The 18545-nt window shown below is 32.8% G+C and overlaps 1 protein-coding gene across 7 annotated transcripts in view; it reads left to right on the forward strand.

Moving 5' to 3' along the window:
• The first annotated feature begins 4768 nt into the window (after positions 1 to 4768).
• Ca-beta (Calcium channel protein beta subunit) overlaps positions 4769 to 18545 on the forward strand; it is a 325904-nt gene continuing 312127 nt past the window's right edge. For all 7 annotated transcript variants that reach the window (XR_016305776.1, XM_089651327.1, XM_089651326.1 and 4 more), the window contains exons 1-2: positions 4769 to 4877; positions 6144 to 6493. The gene's annotated coding sequence lies outside the window, so the exon portion shown is untranslated. The remainder of the gene's footprint in view (positions 4878 to 6143; positions 6494 to 18545) is intronic.

Here is an 18545-nt window from a genome sequence, read left to right on the forward strand (position 1 = left end):
TCATATAAATAAGTCGTCGCCGTGTGGACATATCCACAGTTTGATAATGGCCTCAAAAGCCGAAACAGCTGTCACATTTAAAAAACTGTAAAAATAACAGAAATACTTGCAGAACTTAATAATTATTATAACATTATTAAATTTGATTTATTTTAAATCCTATATTAACAGTACAAAATAACAAAAGAAAGAGAAACACTTTGTAATTCACAGTCTTTGCAACAATCGACAGGGCTTTGGTTAGTATTTTGTTTATGTGGTACGAAGATATTCAAAATATAATCGGACACTGCTACAGACATTCTGAGAGCAAGAAAGTTTAAGTTCATTCTTGTAGATATAAATTACTCAACGGAGATTTTTTTTTAATATTCCATACAAATGATGTCATTTAAAATTAAATAATAAATTTAAGATTCAAACCTATTGTTCTAATAGAATAAATAAGAAATATATACCAACAATCCTTACAGTACTTTGTTTACATAACACGCAATGCTCACACAGTTAAACGACCACGAGAGTATTTTTAAATTTGATTGTTTTATGTTTAACTGTTAATGAATATATTTCAGTATTTTGTACAATCAAAGGACGCTTACGCCGATTTTAAGTTATTGCGCTGAAAAAAAGCCCCGAAAGCCTTCCGGACGGAAGGAGAGAGGCTCCTCCGATTACCTCTCACCCCAGAAGATAGGTGGAAACTTGGTCCGCCATCAATAGGTTAAGGTGCTTCCATAGCCGCTGTGCCCACATGATGTACAGATGGGGCCTTAAAGAGTTGGCGATGTGTGAATGTGGTGCGGTGCAGACCACCGAACATGTGGTCAACGAATGTCTGCTCCATTCATTCCCCGGCGGGGCAAGGCGATGGGTCGAGAAACCAGTTGGAGAGGTCAAAGGGTCGCCTCAAACCAGCCTCTCTCGATCTGGCGTGCCTCGCAACTAGTGGGCATGCGCATCATGAATACACCTCGCCCGATGAACCCTGGCACCCCTGCTAAATCACCAAACGTAGCGCACCACTTGGGGTGACCTATTGCAGAGGTATTGGTTATCCAATAAATGATTCCCGGGGCGGCGGTACCTAAACCTGCCTCCCAAATTTGTTAAGATAAGTAGAATTCTACACAAGTGTACGACAATAATGATTTAAAAGCTTGTAAATAGTAATCAAAGAGAGATGTCGTACGTAAGTCATCAACGATCATTCTCTTCCTTCTTATACGTGTTGAATGAAAACGAAAAATACAGAAGATACTAAAACGATGACATCAGGACGATACTACCTCTCTATTTTCTCAGCAGATTTTTGTTCACAACTTACTCATGTTGATAGCTCTGGTATTATTAGATTTTTGTGGAGAACTTACTCGCGATGATAGCTCTGGTAATATGAGTTTTTTTGTTCAGAACTTACTCGTGTTGATAGCTCTGGTATTATTAGATTTTTGTTCAGAACTTACTTATGTTGATAGCTCTGGTATTATTAGATTTTTGTGGAGAACTTACTCGCGATGATAGCTCTGGTAATATGAGTTTTTTTGTTCAGAACTTACTCGTGTTGATAGCTCTGGTATTATTAGATTTTTGTTCAGAACTTACTCATGTTGATAGCTCTGGTATTATTAGATTTTTGTTCAGAACTTACTCACGTTGATAGCTCTGGCATTATTAGATTTTTGTTGAGAACTTACTCATGTTGATAGCTCTGGTAATATGAGTTTTTTGATCAAAACTTACTCGTGTTGATAGCTCTGATAATTTGAGATTTTTGATCGTCTAGGTATTCGTGACGAAATTCCTTGTTATAAAAAAACTGTGGGAAAATATTAACTCGTAAAGTAAACATTCCAACAAAATAAATATCAATACATTATTTATAGTCTCTTCACATAATTTAATTTATAAAATCATCAAAAAGTGTCGATTTGATTAACAAAATTGCATTTAAAATGCCAAGTTATAAATTTAAATTCATTAAGCATAACGAAAGCGAAATTGCATTCTGGTAATAATTGTGACGGTCCACCGATGGCTCAGTACGCGAATTTATAAATTTCCGGACTACGCAGATTACCTAGGTATGAATAGATAAATGTAGACGAATAATGGCGTGATGCGGTTTTTGGCAGATAGTACTATAATAGCATGAATGAATCAATTCACAATATTATTCATCTGGCAGTATTATTTTGTACACTACTTTATTCACCATTGGGTTCCCCAATCAAACTGTGCGAATATATAAATCAAACTCACAATTTTGAGAGTAAGTAGTACCTAGCCTATGTTTATACCTATAACAAAAAAGTTGACGAATTTTGTGAATATTCACGTTCTTTAATAAATCGTATAAAAATGTTAAGTAATTACAAGTTTCGTTTAGGCTAAAGTTGTTGGTTTTTCGGAATGTGATGATGCAATTTATAGAATTGAGTAATTATATATAAATGTGGTGATTAAATTAATAGAGTTGGATGTGTAAAATTAATGATGAAATTAATAGAATTGAATAATAATCAGGTCTTGCGCAGATAGAAAAATTGAAAAATCATTTGCTCAATTTTGGTTGTTGGCAATGATGACTTTTTTTTAATTATCTCCACACAGGGCTTTTGTCATGTTTGGGGATGGTATGTGGTGGGTCTTTTTAAAGGAAGGAGTATTTTTATTTATGAAAATAAAACAATTACTTGTTTATAACCCCCAAATTTTATTTATTTAATTTGTCATGATCGACCGGTTTCGCTTAGCACAAGCATCTTCAGGGTAAAAAATTATACTCAGTTTGAAACCCTCGGTGGTCGAGAGGTAAGGCTCTCGACTAGCAAGGTGGAGGTCGCGGGTTCAATTCCCGGCGTCCGCAAGTAATTTTTATTTGATTAATTGGTGTTATTTCACAAATAACTCATTTAACATAGTGTATATACTTGCGTCACGTTCCAGAGTGGAAGATATTCTCAGTATCGCCCTGGTGTAAGACAACCATTCAGAATTGAAAAGTTGCTTTAAATGGCTTTGGCCGTTTTAGGTGACCAGATTTGAATATTCAGGTACTTCCCCACCTACCTCTTCCCCACCTCGTTCTCCCCTCAATTACCTTCAGCCTCACAACATACCCCGATTGGGGGTGCCATAGTCTCACTGGCTCCAGATGGTTGGGAAAAAATTATTAAAAAAAACAGTGACTTCTTTTTACCAAAATATTTATTTATTTACGTTATCAAGTTTAATTTACAGAAGAAATATATTTTTTCTTTAATGCGTTCAATAACATTACTGTTCAATTTTTATATTAAAAAGTTTATTCTTAAACGTGTAATAATAATTACACGGCAAAACGTGTTTCATACAAATATTTTTTTGATAAATTGAATAGTAATATCATTGGTAAACAAAAGAAAAACTAAAAAAAAATATAATAAAAATTAATCATTAAAGTTTTTCTTTTAACCTGTCGAAATGAAGTCCAAGAATATTTTCTCATTAGAATTTTTAACTGTACATAATATACATAAGCATTTGTATATATTCTTGGTATTTGAACTGACGCTAAATTTAGGGACGCATTTTCACCAAAAATATATAGACAAAATAAAGACTTTCTTATGAAAACAATATTATTTTTCAATAAAAAACCAATTAGTTTTCATTTTAATAAGTTATCGATATTCGATTGAGATTCAATCTCGCCATTTATGTATATTAGAGTTCGCTGTTTATTTCACGTCGAAAGAAGAATAAAAAGCATTTCAAGATATTCTAAAAAGAAAGAAAATGGGTTTTTTTCCATACAGGTGAGGTTTTTTTTATTTAAGCGTGTCGTTTCATGCACTACTTTACCGTATTTTCGGTAACACAAAAATTTTACAAAACAACATCACTATTTCCAGTTATAACTATAAAGCTCCCAATTATTTACAATAACTAACAATTAATAACAATTATTAATAATTATTAACAATTATAAACATTTTTGTGTAATTATTGACACTTATTAAATCTTCTCACATATTCTTTCTTAAAAATTTTAATTATTCTTTTCCATTGTAATAATTTTTTATCGAAATTATATTCGTTTTATACCAAAATCATGAAAAATTTAGATTAGGGTACATAGGAAATTGTAGTATTTTTCAAATTCTTGCTCTGTCTACTGAATTTGTTAATTGAAGACTGTTGATAAAATAGATCGTAAAGAAAACGGGTAAGGTTGTATACTGCAAGAGGCTCCCTAAATTATAGCCAACTAGCTGACGCGTATCCGGCGTTGATGGGGGTTATCCTTGTGAAATATACCATTACGGATTTTTTTCTATGCCTATTATAATTCCGTAGTACATTATATTGGTGTATCTCATTAGGTTTAGCCAGCGTTATAACATTATTTTAAATATTATTTTACGACTTGATTACAAAACATCGACTTCTCTACTATCTATAAACATATAATATCAACATATATATATATATATATATATATATATATATATTCGAAAGAAATTCTCTTAATGATCCGAAATCTTAAAATCCGTTCCGTAGTTTAGAAGAACGCGAATAGACAGACTAAAAACTATTTAATTAATAAAGATTATGTTTTTCCATAAAGTTATGATTTTCGTAATAGGTAAGCTCTTATATATAAATATGAAGTTAACGGACATGACAATACGCAGGCTGCCTTCTTTACCGACGCCGTCGGTTCGACGCCATATCCGCCGATCGATAGCCTTCTCGTGACGTTTGCGTGCAGCGAAGTGGGTCGGAAAAACCCGAACGGGCCCGAATTTGTCAGATGTCAAAACTGACATTCGAGAAATAGCGGTGAAAATATAGTTTTTCCGGATATATTCGCCATTGCTACAATAATATCGGTACTTAAGTATACTACCGTAAAACAAACAAAACAGTGTGCATTGCGTGAAGGATCGTGGGAAAAGCTCTCTTCTAGAGCTTTCGCGGAAGGAGTTTTTTGTGAGGTTATCGCAAATGTCAAAATTGTAGACCTCGTATGTGGACTTAACGTATACTGAAATACTCACTTATGATATTAATGTGTGCGGTCTACGGCTCTGCTCGGAGCTTTTCAACATATTATCTTAATTATTGTCATCAATTACTAGAATGTTTCGGCAAATCGATAGATTCCTTTGCGGCTAAGTGAGCCGCATATAATACTGCGTTCATGGTGGTTTGGTGTATTTATATGGCATTTTCTATTAATAATACTAATCGAACAAGGTCTGTGAATTAATATTTTACCTATATTTCAGAAAATATTGTTATTTTCCCTAAAATAACACAAAGAACTTTTATGTCGCTTGCTGAAAACCATTTGACATACATATTTACAATTCAGAATTTTTCGTAAAGTTGTTCAAATATCTCAAAAATATATGTGTTTCATGTTAAAGATAAAGATTTTGCAGTGATAAAAAACCAAAGAACGAGTGTTTTTTTCAAAGATTTTTAATTAATATTATAATCACGCAATTATACGCAATGCGGCCATATTTTGTCTCAGGAATTAACCCGGGCTAGATCATAACAATCCGCTGGAATCTGTGATAAAACGATTTCAGTATTTAGATATTCAGATGAACTTAGATAAGGCGCTTGGTTCAGAGTTGCTTGTCAGTAGTTTCCTATCAAACGGTTTCTCGATAAGCTGCCCCAGGTGTGTAGGAAATAAGTGGGCGGGGAGGCGAATTACTTTATCACAATATCGTATATCCTGATGTACTAATATTGCATACACTAGTATCTATCGCATATCGCTGACTAATGGCGGGAGCTTCGAAACACCTCGCTTTATCGGAGAATCGCTTTCTAAACGAGTCCGTCAAGCTATTTTGTTATAAAGAAATTAAACACAGAGGCTTTAACATACAATTCATTTGAATTTCTATAATTTATTCATAAATTTACAATTTTTCATTTTCGTAATTTGAGTACTTTAGAAACCTGAGACAAAAGTGTTTTATTTTAGGAATTTAACAATCTTATTTATTTTTAATTCGTTAAAAATAATAAAACTTTCTTTCGATTCATTGAGTCACGTTTTCTTAGAATTAAATTACACCAAAAATTTCAATTACTTTCAGTATTTACCTATGTATGTTTTTTTTAAATGTTGAAAGGTAAAAAAAGTTCTTCAACGAGTGTCAATAAATCAATGTAATAAATTAAAATGTTTAAAAAAATATGTGAGTGAAAAAGAAATATAGTGTATTGATTACATTTTCAAAAAAAGTTTTTGATTCGAATAGTTTTTTCGATCGGCCGGTGTAAGCGGTTCCTGCCACTTGTTGTGTTGATGTTCGGCGCTCCCGTGGTCCCCGGATACTCCGGAGAATGAGGGCTCATGCGGCCGGCTAGTGGGCCCGGGGGGCGGGAGACGCCGGGGAGGATGCTCCGCGCCCCCAACGCGCTCGACGGCCGAGAAGCGCCTCTCTTGAATCCAACACATACCCTTTGAACGGACTCCAAGGTGATTATAAAACGCTCATTATGATATAACCTTGGCACACATAACATAATAAGCTGAAAATGTTTAGTCGAACACAAAAATGTCTTGCGTAGTATGTACGTACATCCCCTTTTCCTTATAGACCATTAATTTACCCTTTGAGGCTAATCAGTTCACTTTTTTGTAGTGTAATTATTGTATTTTTTTAATGATTATAAATGCTCCTGATTGCGAGGACCCAGATTGACTATGGGATCCCCTATTTATATCCTATATTATAGAATAAATGAAGTCTGGAGGGGGTGGAGCCGAGGAAGACGAAGGTTGTGAAATTCCTAACTATTTAGTTGTTGCATAGCTTTAGTGCTATAGTCAATTGCCTACACACTCTATAACTCTCTTCCAGAAATATATAAAAAAAATAACAGACAGCATAATCCAAAAATTCAAAGTAAATCTTATAAAGAATATTTATTAAAAACATATATAAACGAAAATATGTAATTCTGGTCGTGTTGTAATTTGTTCTGTTTCTTTTTTTCTCCTTTTCTATCCCCTGTATTTGTAATCGAGCATAATCTATTTTTACCAATGTATTAGTGGGTAAGTACCTTCTTCTAAATTCCTACCTTGGCTCTATGCTTATGTGTATATCCCTGTCTGTTTCCTTTTTTGTTTTTGCTACTAAACCTCCCTTTTTATATTTGTGTACTGTTTTGTATGTGACACTTATAATTATCATATTTTTCTATCTTTGTACTGTTTCGTATGTGAAGCATATACTTTTGATATCAAAATACCAATGTAAAATTGAACCTATTAACTCTCACCTATATATTGTAAGTTCTTCGCGTCCTACAATGAGTTTTGTAACTCATCGGGACTGCTCTAGCAAGAAATAAAAATAATAAAATAAAATTAAATTCGTAAAGCATTATTCGATTCTGATTAGTATAATATTGTGGTTTCCCACACGGAGAAAAACGAGTATTTGTGATTTATTAAATCGTGTTAAAAACAGAATAGCATGCCGATACCTAATAAACTTTTTGTACATTTATAATATATCGGAACACGTGTTCATACAACTGCGTTTGTCCTGATAATAATAATGATAACAATGACAAAATTCGAAAATATCGGAATTTTTACGAGTGTTTTCTGATGGTTTATTAGGAAAACTGACAATTCATTCGTTGAAGGCCTGCAGTCCCGTTTACAACCGGAATGCGAATAATTTGAAGAGATTTAATAAATTGGAAATATTTTATATTTGTAAGTTTTATCCGTGCCCTGTGTGCCAATATAAACATGTATAGTTTTAAGTCACTAGTTATAAGTATTTTTTCTAAGTAACTAGCTTACAATATTATTTTCAAGCCACCAGTAATAAACTGAAGGCACAAGTTTAAGTTTTCTCAAAAACTACTTGAGGAGATCTTAGTTGATGATTTCGTCGTTCGACTAGCTTCAAAGAAAATACTGTAGTGACTATATGTCATATAATTAAATTCAATGATAGATTTTTGCGTGACTAATACAAAATAAACATGTTTACATTATTCAGAGTGTGACTGGTACTCTGTACCGTACACACTTTCTATGCATGCACCTTCAAAAGTGAAGTATTTAAAAATGAGTTTTAATTACATACTTAAATCTTTACTTGTTATTAATTATGATAATATTGATAAATCTAGATAAAATTGCAGCTATGACCTCAATAAACGACAAATAATCCCACATCCTTGAGAAATTAGAAATGTTGTAGGTGTTACACTTTATTCCAAGAAATTATCTGAATTGGGTAAGTTGATAAGCAAGGAAATGCGTCGCATGCAGCAATTAATGTTTTTCTCGGTAAATTCGTACCTGTTCTCACGTTAGATCAGATGTATTAATCAAAGCAGGTACTATAACCGTCTTCGTGTTACAGTACCATGTTATTGGATAATGTTTTATACACTTGTTTTAAATGTCTCGCTTTATTATTTTAGTTTATCAGATAATGTTGCAGATTAAGAAATGCAATTATTAACTGTAGGTTTTTGATTTCATGTACATTATAAATTATTAGTGATCGCTGACACAAACTTTGATACCATTTTTTAAGTGAAAAACAAACTAAAGTTCCATTGCCTATCGTCAATGGTACCATGTTACAAGGTACCCTCAATTTGTTCATTTTTGGGGAGCGTAATGCGTTTTTCATCTTAACAAAAGGATTGCAATATTTAAAGCAAAAGCGGCAAGAGCTGTCTGTATTCTACCAGTATTTTAATGAAAGATGCTCTGAGGAACTAGCGTCATTAATCCATTCGGCATAGTAGAGGACACACGCCAAACGCACGCCCAATTATTCGGTAATTATTGGTTAATATTTGTTCAACGGCTCAGTTGTGGAACGATTTAAAGGCGTCTATGTTTCCTCACTCCTTTCTCTCCTCAAAAAGACCCTCCCCACAGCATTCCCAAAGATGACAAAGGCCCTGAAAAAAAAACTGAACAACCAAATAATTGTTTGAAAATAAATAGGAAAAAGGAAATATTTCTGTTAAATTTCTTGTTGAAAGTTAAATAATTAAAAATAGGTACTAATTTTGACGCGTCTCACACTGTAAATCAATTAACCTACCTAATTTTTCCAATGGAAAGGAAGGTCATTAATGAAAAAAAAAACTTTTTTTTTTTTAAATATACCGCCAAATCATTATTTTATATGTAAATGCGTAGTATGTATATGTATATAGATACGAACAGAATGAGAAACTATTGGGATTATGGTATACGTATAAAACGTTTTTTGGCAAGTTTATTTGTGATTTGCTGGTTTCGGTGCAGTCTCTGACAAGACTTTTGTCGTGTGCATTTTTTTAATAGATTCACTCATAAAGAACGGTTCGATAAACTGAAAGCGCCCACACTGTGTAGATCTGGTTTGCATAGGTCATAGACACGACGCGGGCTGGTTTTTCCATCATTTGGAAATATTATTTACATTTTTAAGACAAAACCTATTTTTTTTATCACCGTTCATTGGATGAGGCTCATGGTAGAATTCATGGCTGAGAACATTAACAAACATATAAATTTTGGTATTAAAAATATTATAAATACTATTAAAATATTAATTGCAGTTTTAAATAGTTACCCAACATTAGTTTAATAAAACCTAGCTCTCGCCTAAACCAAAAAAAACATTTTTCTTTGAGAGTTTTTCCTTATTTATTTAAAATATTGTGCATTCATAGCAGGACTTCTTCATAAATAAAAATGATTTCATAAATTGAATATTAATATTATTGAATGCATGTGTAAAAAAATTAACTTGGTTTCATATTCAAGCGGTCCAAAAAACGACTAAGGGTGGGTTGTTTTACAGAATTTGAACAATTCTGTGAAACAATTTATGAAGGTTCTATTAAAGTTCTGTTTTTATATCATTATTAGCCAGTCGTTTCACAAAATGAAAATAATAACAGAACTTGAATAGAAGCTTCGCCGAACTTGAAAAGTAACTTTGAAATTATAATAATCCATCAAAAATCATCGTTATTTTTCCAGTTTTGTGAAAGTAGTATTCAAGTTCTGTTAATATATCAGTAAAGTCTAGTTGCTTCACAAAACTGAAGTAATAACCCCCTGATACCCTATGATGTTTAATAATTTCTGCACTTGAACAGTTTAGTGAAATGACACTAAACTGTGCTATATAAATGCCATGTTATTATTCTCTGTCCAAAAGATGTATTCAAAGTGAAAATAACCAGTATATTTTGGCTTATTGTCCTGTTAAATATTTATGTTTGGCAGTGGAGTATTCAGATATGTTTTTTTAAAGTAAAAATATAATTAAAAAAAAACATTGAAACGTTGAAAGTTTTTGTTTTAAATATTTATTCTTAGATTAATGGATTGGTATCGTGAATTGAAATATTTGATTCATATTGGGCTTAAGTTAAAAAACCAGCCTTCCAGTCATCTAGTGTCTGTGCAAAAGCATAGTTGATTATTTAGTATATTGACCTGGCACCTATCAAAAAGGTTTCTATTCGAACACCCTCCCAATAAGAATGCATATAACACTTTTACTAGGTTGCTCGCGCTACAGTATTCTGCAATCGGACTGGCCATCGGTTTCACATTATTTTTAAATCACTCACTCGGTAGATTTCAGATGACCATTAAAATTACAGAACTATATATTATAATTGTGAATAGCCACCAATGGGAATAACAAACGAGTTTCTCCCGATTTATTATTGTTCTCTATGGCGACAAGAACCGTTATTCCTAATGCACGGCATTATTGTAATAAATTGAAGCTATCCACATACAAAATACCTATTGATCCATTCTCGTCTAAATCAATTTCAAAGCATTTTATGTACATTTTGAATTTTACAAACATTAGACTTATTTTTCATACTTAATTTTACTATTAAAATTATTTTTTTCATCATTGAAATTAATTACATAATTATTGTAATTAAAAAATATACAATTCATTACTTGATAGACACTACTAATTATTAGTAATTACTATTCGGCTTCACACGAGTAATAATTATTTTGCTTAGTAATCAAATTGAATATTTTGGAACAAACACGATGGGTTGTTTCAAAGAATTTGAACAATTCATCAAATTTTTATGTTGTATTTCAAGTTTTGCGAAGGTTCTAAGTTCTGTTATTATTTCAGTTTTCTTAAACAACTGGCTATTAATGATATAATAACAGAACTTGAATAGAACCTTCACACAACTTGAAAATCAACTGTGAAATTTGATGAATTGTTCAAATTCTTTGAAACAACCCGTCCTAGCGCAGGTACATATTGTCATTTTTTGGACAGCTTGAATAAAAACTTTATTTTGTATTTAATTAATTAATTTGTATTAAATTAAATGAACACTAACTTTCTTTACGCCACTATTTAAAAATAAATATACCAACAAATGATTATTTAATATAGCAATTATTTAAGAACCAAATAATTTGAAAATGATTTGCAATTTTCACGTTCATAATTTATTTTTGAGGTATTATGTAGTATTACGCTACCTCCTTGTTTAGCCAATGTTTTGGACAGCATTACAGTGTCCATCATCAGGGCATATGTGTATTTTGGGGTATAATGCAACACGGCATAACTCCAAAATGCATCACTATGAAATCATATAAAAATTGTTTAAAAATATTATATGACTTCAAATTGTTTTTCAAGCAGTGTGAGCTGTTTTTTTCAGTGTCCAGACCTCCTTGACTTTGAAGTTTTTAATTATTTCTTATTTTGTTATATAAGAATACCTACATAAAATACTATATGTAATTGTTTTTGTCAATTTCTATGGCAGAAAACCTGTTTATTATTTTGACAACGACTTTGTAAACTATACTGTAAATTTATAGTCACGATACTTCAGACAAAGGACACAAACAATTTTGGTACCTGAAATAATGTTGTAGGTGTAATAAATAAAATGACAAACGTGAATAACGCCCGCTGATGTTAAATTAAATTACAATTTGAAAAGATTTCTATTTACGGACAAAATAGGATAATACTGAACACAAGTATTTTTATTTATTGTGAATTTAGCACAATTTTCTTTCTCTCTGCCAAAACGTGACAAGAACAATGATGGAAACACTACATGAACGTGGGATTTGCAAGGTCGGCGTTTTAAAGTAAAGCAATGCATAAAGGTGCGAATATTTGTATCATAAATCATTAGGTACCTAACTGTGGAAATTGTAAGTACTGACAATAATGTATGTGAACCAAGGAATAAGCAGTTTTTATTGAATACCTATTCTGCCACAGGTCAGAAGTTTGACGATGCCTTATAGCTCTAGCAGAAATTCAAAATTTCAACATTTACGAAAATATTTTCTCAACGAAAGTAAAAGAGAAGAAACAAGAATCCTTTGAACTTAATTTATCTCCATAGTACACGGAGATAGATGAATATTGCTAATTTATTAAGAATCTCTTAAAATAATTAGAAATCCGGTTAAAAACAAGATTTCAGGCAGGAACGAATAAATTGATAGGTTTCCTAATAAACTTCTTATAAAATACGAATATATTATAAAAAATATTTGTTAATATAGTTTTTATAAAAATCCTATTATTTTCGCATTTCATTATTATATATTATCACAGCAATTGCAGTTGCAAGAACACGTGTTCCGATATATTAGGATTTTACCAAACGTTTATCTGGAAACGGCCTGCAATCCCGTTTTTAACATTAAGGGATTCTTGATATTTTAACGATACTATTTTTTTCCGTGTACCTGAATTACTTTAACCAGTGATTCCTGAGATTATTTGTAGTTAAAAATGAATATTATATTTTTAGTCTCCGGTGACTATTTTTTTCCCAGCTATAAACATATGAAAGGTGCATCTTCTTAAAACTGCGCTATATAAATTAACTTAATTGTTATGTCTTAAACGATTTTTTAGCAACCAACTAAACCTGGCGCAATATTTAAGGGTGGCGATGCCGTGCAATAACGAGGGAGCCCAAATATATAGCGTTATGTAGTATAATTATTGTAGTGCGTTGTTGGGTATTTGGAAATATTTTTATTTTTTATTCATTGAAAGCCAGTGGGACTTTTAAATATATGAACATTGTTGAAAAATATCACATATATTGATAAATAAGTAATGTTGTTTATTTTTTGATGCAGAACGGAAAGGTTTTGAATAGGTCTGAAATGTCTGTATAGGTACCTTATTGTCATATATTTGGGACGTGGATACGTAGTATGGGAACCATTTATTTGATAAACAACATCTGTCGTAGGTCGTCCCAAGTGGTTCGCTACATTTGGTGACTTAGCAGAGGTGTCCGAATCCATTGGGTGAGGTGTTTTTTTAGGTCTTGGTTGCGGATGTGTTTGCCAACTTACTGCGTGGCGGGCCGGATCGGGAGAGACTGGTGAGGGAGATCATTCCACCCCTTTAACAGAACTCTCTCGACCCATTCGTTTTGCACCGCTGTGTCCAGGACAAAAATCCTGGACCGATTGACCCCCAGATGCATACCCAACCATGAAACCTTTTTTCCTTCAGTGAACTTCCTCTTCTTCTTTTACTAAAAAAGACCCTTCACACAGCATCCCCAAAGGTAACATAGCCCTGAGAGATGACATTTTCTTCTCCTATGTGGAGTTCAAAAAGTGCAATTTAAAAAAACAACTTATTTCCGTGCTAATAGTATCATTCCATTGCTCCACACGGGGCAAATCTTTTCGGTACCTTTACCAGAACTTGATCACATAATTGGGTAATATAGTATTCAATTTTTAACAATTACATTTTCGTTACGATATTCTGTGATTAAAATAATTAGGACAATCCGTTTTATGGATCTTTACGGGCAATCCGACAGATGGAAGATTTCCTCTAATTGCTTGTTTACGAAATGGTCCATTGCAGTCGGAGGATCGGCACGTCCGGTTGCAGCAGTTAACTGTACCACGCAGTATACAACACGACCTATCCAACGCATCTAAACTCATCCCTCGCACCTGAATTCGATACAATCTGGCTGTGATATATATACTGCAACACTACAGTATAGAGCCATTTGTGTGTATGGGTGCATGTATCATGTCTACTATGGGTGTGTTTGTGACCGCTGCCTATTGTCTCAAGGTCCTGCTACATTAGGTTATGCAGTGCCGGGTGTTCACAAAACAATTTTTTTTAGATTTTATATAAAATTACACATAATTATTTTCATGACTTTATTATGAGGATACTTCCTATTTTTTTACGAAAATGTATTATATTTAATAAAGTTGTTTCCTGTCGGTAAAAATATGTAATTGCAAGGAGAAACGCTTAAATAAAATATCTGGTTGATGTCCAAACAGGAAAGAATATGAAATTTTTTTTACGTTTACTCCTTGAGGAAAAAATTCAACAATACTTTTAAAATCGTTTTCTTCTGACAGTGGGCGGCTGTATCATTAGGTCAATGGGTCAGTAACCTCCAAAATTATAATACGACAAAATACAGGGTTTTCCAATAAGAGGTGTTATTTTGATATTAAATCGTAAAAGATCAATGGTTTCGTTGCTTGTGTGGCACGTAGCACCATCTTGTTGAAAGTAAACGTTGTTTAAATCAATAACATCCAATTCCGGCCATAAAAAAATCATTAACCATCTCTCGATAGCGCAATCCATTCACCGTAACTGTTGCTCAAGCCTCATTTTATAAAAAGTAAGGTCCAATGACTCCACCGGACCATAAACCGCACCAAACAGTCACACGTTGAGAATAAAGAGGCTTTTAAACAATAAGTCTTGGGTTTTCCGAGCCCCAGATGCGACAATTTTGCTTGTTGACGAAGCCACCGAGGTGGAAATGGGCCTCATCACTCAAGATGATTTGCATTTGATTCACCAAGTGAATTTTAATGCGTTGTTGAAGCGTGTATTAAACGGAGTTTTTATCAATGGCGTAGTTTCTACTAGTCAAATGTCAAAAAATGACTGCTTCAAATGTAATATCTACCGAAATAGCGGGCTATTCAAAATAACACCTCTTATTGGAAAACTCTGTAGTTCATAAAACACACTGGTTTTGTTGTTTGTGATATACGTTATTCCTTCGTGAAATTATGAACGTTCAGTAAATTCAAACTTGCTGTAAATTTTAGTGTCATCTTGAAAATTGAAATTGCTTGTATAAAGAAAAATTCAGACAACAGATAAGTAGGTAGGTACCTAAATATCATTGATATTTAGGTACCTACCTAACTAATTATCTATAATGGCAGAAAATTATTTTGAACATCTATCTCAAAATTGGAGTTATAATATGCCCTAACTTTTCATGGGTACCATAAAATATTATACCAAATCAGACAAAGATTAGTCACACATACATTTTCTTATGAATTTCCACATCTGGACTCCGAGAGCCGCTTCAGCTTTTGCGTTACACATAAAAAATCCAAATTTCATTCGGCACTATCAAACATTCTCCGAGGTATTTTGGGGAAACTTATAGTAGATTGTATATTATCAATTTATAAACACATTATCTGGCGAGGTGGTGCAATTTATAAAAATATAATTTTGCAAACAACAAATAAGTAATTAAGAAAATAGAATCAGCTGACGGATATCGATAATTCTGAGATGGCACACCAAGAGTTAAAAATATTATTTTATTTAAATGAGCATTTTTCAATCAAATTCATTCTTTGCACCATGAATAATATTTTTTGCAAGATTTTTTCGATTGACAGTTGTACGGTGCGTATTTTAGTTTTTTTAATTTTTTAATTTTTTATTCTTATATATATTTGTATTACAAAGGTATAGTATATTGTCCTCCACGCTAGGAGTTCACCTGTGTTGTGGAGGACTTTTTCAATTGTAAAGTTATATAATACTAAAACAATACAGTGGAGTTAGTTACACAGAGAAACAATACAAAATTAAAATCGATTTTCCCATAGTTATAACAAAAGGATTGTAGCCAGTTCCATATGTGTTTTTTGTATTCTGTAAGATTAGATGTTTTATATTATGTTGGAAGTGAATTGTATAGTTTTATAGCCTGGAATCTGTAGTGTTTTTGTCCAAAGGATGTGTTGGTTTTTGGTATTAGTAGTTGGTGTGCATTAAGGTGGAGTGAATTTTTTTTTTTGAGAATTTCGAAATCGGCATAGTTGGGAAAGATGCTCCATATAATAACAATTACAAAAAAAATAATAAGAAAAATATATTCACAATACCTGGACATCGCCAAAGCTTTATATTTTATCATTTTCACGATTTTACCCAAGTATTTATAGCTCATATACGCGAAATAAAACACACATAAAATTTGTATTTTACCATTTATTTTACAGATAATACATTCTTAGATTGTTAGAATGGAACAAATAGTGGAAATAAAAAATGTGCATATATTATTTACCGCATTGAAAAACTTGAAAATTACAAAAGTTACTATGAACGGTACTGCATTTTGGTGTTAAACATAGGCATAAGGTGTCGTGACTCTAACCTTGTTTTTATTAATCCATCTCGCCTCAAGGGTCCACAAACAACGGCTGAGGCTTCTGTTACAATTTCCACACATCTCTCTGTAGCTTGAGTGTGGCAAGGAAAATTCTTTATCATTGGTAGTATGACATCCTCAATTATCGTGTGATCGGTAATGGCTTGTAAAATTGTCTCGTCACTTACAAATTTGGTTAGTGGTGGCTTGGTTATATTTTCCCACTTTATAACATCAATATAATCAATCATCTGCTGAAAAATCAAAAACAGGCACTTTGAAGGTACGAATAAAGTCTGATTGAATTTTCATTTGCAGAGCTTTCAATATTCTTCTCAACGCCAGCTCTCTTACGTATTTTCGGTTGTCGTTTAACATGGCTAACAATATATTTTTGTGATGCCCAAAAAAGCCATTACGCTGGATTACTGGATCAATAATATTTTTTAAATCACTGGGAAAATACCGTGAAAGCACTATTGTTTCGTGTAAATGCCTTGCACCGGAAATACATAATGGTTTGGTCTTAATATTGAACCATATAGGTGCGTAAACTGTTAATACAAATGTCGTTAAAGTTACCATATTTTTTTAATGGTTTTAGGGTAGAAATGTAAAGCCGACGAATCCGATTCGCTGTAGTGAGCCACCTGGATTGTACAATTTTAACGGGATTTGTTTTTGATAAATTTTCATTGCAGAATCCGGAGTCAATAGTTTTACACATTTTCAGTAGATACAGCTGATCTGTACTTAAATCCTGTGTATTTGTCATACTTGGTAATGAACATTGAAAGATTTTAAATTTCACGACATGAAGTTGTTCACACTTATTTAAAGATTTACCAATAATTCCAGTGAAACTTTGCGGTCCAGTCATGGTTCCGTCGATGTTCTCAAAGAGATGTCGCAAAATGAGTTCGTTTGCATGTAATTGACAGACAATCCACTGAAAAGGCCATTTGAGATGTGATTCAAGGCGCCGAATAACACCTCATTTGTACCCCGTATTAACTGCAGTTCCGTCGCATCCAATTGCAACATTTTTTTCCAAAGCAATATCTTTCGAAGACAGTAATGAAATAATTCCATTACTTATTGCTTCAGATTTTCCGGTTTTTAATGAAATGTGTCCCATGTACTCGCTACCTGGTTATTTTATAAACTAACATGTTCTTTAGTTATTATTTTTGGCCGGTTGTCCTCCATGCTTAAAGTTTTGTCCTTCCGTCCGTCGAAGTATAAACCAAATTGATTGGTATCGATTATTAACGGCTTACTAGTAAGGGCAGTTCTTTTCTTTATTCGAGCTCGACGAATTTTACTCCTATCCACAACGCGAGATGTATCGTTCTGTGAAATTATGCCAACATCTTGTAATACAGCGGAAACAATTGCAGCTCCTGCTCGATCTGAAATACAATATCTGTCTAATGTTCTGGCCACAACAGGGAAGTCTTTCGCCTCATGGTGAGAATTATTTGGTTGTGTTTCACATTGCATTATTTCTTAAGGAATTGAAGACGAAGCACATTTTTTGAGAGTCTAAAGTTTAAACTACAAGAAGGAATAGCGTCAGTACCCCGATCTACTAGATGATTTCTAGCGGATCGGAAACTTCGCCAAGATGATACGCGATAGACTTCACTCTGTTTGATACGCGTTTGGGGTAGAAGGATTCGTTGCTGTGTGGGAATAGTTTAACTGTTCCTACAATCCTTCTTTATAATTATACTATAAAATAATAATGTAATTATATCATAGGTTATAAATAAACACTCATTTTTTTTTACATAATTATAAGCATTTCTAAGAATCGGGAGAACATTATTGGTGTTTTTAGTGTTTTTATCAAAAATTCAAAGTGGTGGCGATGTCGTAATTATAAATAAATATTTTTTATATTTTTTATTTAAGAAAAGTACATAACGGAGCACCAATTCCGCGTATGCCGAATTCTATATTACGAAAAAAATAATTCTCCATACTAGACCGCTCCACCTTAGTGTGCATGTCTTGTTCTAGTATTG

The sequence above is a fragment of the Hesperophylax consimilis genome, chromosome 4 (assembly GCF_061612785.1).
Source record: "Hesperophylax consimilis isolate HC1 chromosome 4, BYU_Hcon_1.0, whole genome shotgun sequence".
Lineage (NCBI taxonomy): Eukaryota > Metazoa > Arthropoda > Insecta > Trichoptera > Limnephilidae > Hesperophylax > Hesperophylax consimilis.